Below are 2,607 nucleotides of genomic sequence, written 5' to 3'. Positions count from 1 at the left end.
CCTTGTGGATAGAGTCTTTGCTCCACGGTGATCGGGATGTGTGTGTGTCGGGTTTCTCCGGCAGTAGAAGGAGGCAGGTCTAGTCCAGCTCAAAGGGCCGTGTGTTGTCTCTATGGGTATATATGGTTATGCTTCCCGGACAGCGGACAGCTGCATTCCCTTACCCAACCGCTGCTAGAAGACACTGCAGCTCAAACCAGAGCAGCGCGTTAGAGTGGGCGGGGCTCCGCCTTCTCTTTCAGCTGATTGACTGCCAGCGGGCTGACGTCATACAAGGGGCGGGCTATATTAGTCGACGAAAGCGGGTTGCTCCAAAGGCGCACAAGGCGGACTGTAACCGAATTGGTCCGAACCGGCTTGGAGTCTATCCTGACTGGTTTACACCGATAAACATCGATGTGTGCGGTGAGAAAAACATTGCAAAGATCCCAACAAACATCAAAACGGTTTTGCTTTGTGCGCTGAGACTCGAATTGGAGACATGGACAAATCCGATTAGGTCATAATGAACCCAAAGGCTGTAGGTTTGACTATGATGATGAACTAATCCGTGTATAAACCCATTAACTGCCTTCATCCATGTGTAAACCAGACAAGACAGACTCCAAGCCGGTTCGGACCAATTCGGTTCCGGTGTGCCTTGTGCCCCTTTGAAACTCTCAGCCTTAAATTAAATGAGGGTTGTTGACATAAGCCTAGTAGGGTGGGGGATTAATGATATTATTGTGATAGGTGGTGATAGCATGACTGAACAGGCTTTAAGGAAGCCATATCACAGGAGAGGATGAGGAGGAAGAGGACGAACACCGCTCAGATCTGTCTAACAGAAGAAGGACCTTAAAATTAGCCCCAGTCCAGAACATACTGTAGCAAACGGAGGGAGCGGGGTAGCGAACCCCGGGGTTCCAGCGTGAAAAGCAACCACTCTACGCACCGGGCCAATAGCTGGGAACTGTAGCGTGGCCTCATGCAGAGAGGATCTCAACAATATCAAATCAAAATCACATGTATTTATATAGCCCTTCTTACATCAGCTGATATCTCAAAGTGCTGTAACAGAAACCCAGCCTAAAACCCCAAACAGCAAGCAATGCAGGTGTAGAAGCACGGTGGCTAGGAAAAACTCCCTAGAAAGGTCGGGAACCTAGGAAGAAACCTAGAGAGGAACCAGGCTATGAGGGGTGGACCAGTCCTCTACTGGCTGTACTGGGTAGACCAGAGGAACCAGGCTCTGAGGGGTGGGCCAGTCCTCTACAAGACATGACTCTACCAGCCCAGTGGTGATGTCGAGAGGGTGGAGTGGAAGAGTTGGAACAAGAGTTAACGATTCCAACTGGGTTTTGACCCGGGACCAAGTCCTGTGGGTCAGCCTCCTTTAGAACAACCCTGAATATAATTATATACCCTCAGCCCCCATCACATCATCCAGTTCCACCCACAATCCTCCACTCCTTGGCCGGGACACAGCTAATGTAAGACAGGGACACTGACTGTAGCGATGAGGCAGCAACCAGCCATCCTGCTGTCATACCGATGTTAGAATAGGATATTAGTGTGTTCAGTTCTTATTGTAAAGGTGACAGGCACTACAACAGCCACATGTAGCTGGAGGGCTGAGGGAGTGACTGAAGTAGGATCGTAAGGGGACAGTTAGTGGTCCTGGAGGGCTGAGGGAGTGACTGAAGTAGGATTGTAAGGGGACAGTTAGTGGTCCTGGAGGGCTGAGGGAGTGACTGAAGTAGGATCGAAAGGGGACAGTTAGTGGTCCTGGAGGGCTGAGGGAGTGACTGAAGTAGGATCGTAAGGGGACAGTTAGTGGTCCTGGAGGGCTGAGGGAGTGACTGAAGTAGTGTAGGAAGGGGACAGTTAGTGGTCCTGGAGGGCTGAGGGAGTGACTGAAGTAGGTTCGAAAGGGGACAGTTAGTGGTCCTGGAGGGAAGAGGGAGTGACTGTAAGGGGACAGTTAGTGGTACTGGAGGGCTGAGGGAGTGACTGAAGTAGGATTGTAAGGGGACAGTTAGTGGTACTGGAGGGCTGAGGGAGTGACTGAAGTAGTATAGGAAGGGGACAGTTAGTGGTACTGGAGGGCTGAGGGAGTGACTGAAGTAGTATGGTTAGGGGACAGTTAGTGGTCCTGGAGGGCTGAGGGAGTGACTGTAACGGGACAGTTAGTGGTCCTGGAGGGCTGACGGAGTGACTGAAGTAGTGTAGGAAGGGGACAGTTAGTGGTTCTGGAGGGCTGAGGGAGTGACTGAAGTAGTGTAGGAAGGGGACAGTTAGTGGTACTGGAGGGCTGACGGAGTGACTGAAGTAGTGTAGGAAGGGGACAGTTAGTGGTCCTGGAGGGCTGAGGGAGTGACTGTAACGGGACAGTTAGTGGTCCTGGAGGGCTGAGGGAGTGACTGCAGTAGTGTAGGAAGCGGACAGTTAGTGGTCCTGGAGGGTTGAGGGAGTGACTGAAGTAGTATAGGAAGGGGACAGTTAGTGGTACTGGAGGGCTGAGGGAGTGACTGTAAGGGGACAGATAGTGGTATTGGAGGGCTGAGGGAGTGACTGAAGTAGGATCGTAAGGGGACAGTTAGTGGTACTGGAGGGCTGAGGGAGTGA

The 2,607-nt window shown here is 51.7% G+C and overlaps 1 protein-coding gene across 1 annotated transcript in view; it reads right to left on the bottom strand.

Annotated features, from left to right (window-relative positions):
* The window catches only part of LOC116361470 (ras GTPase-activating protein 3-like), an 86,402-nt gene extending 86,206 nt beyond the window's left edge, over positions 1-196 (bottom strand). Inside the window, exon 1 of the mRNA XM_031815932.1 lies at positions 1-196. This exon is cut by the window's left edge and continues 82 nt beyond it. The gene's annotated coding sequence lies outside the window, so the exon portion shown is untranslated.
* Positions 197-2,607: the final 2,411 nt, after the last annotated feature.

This window comes from Oncorhynchus kisutch, unplaced genomic scaffold (assembly GCF_002021735.2).
Source record: "Oncorhynchus kisutch isolate 150728-3 unplaced genomic scaffold, Okis_V2 scaffold701, whole genome shotgun sequence".
NCBI lineage: Eukaryota > Metazoa > Chordata > Actinopteri > Salmoniformes > Salmonidae > Oncorhynchus > Oncorhynchus kisutch.
This window is presented reverse-complemented; position numbering and strand designations above follow the sequence as displayed.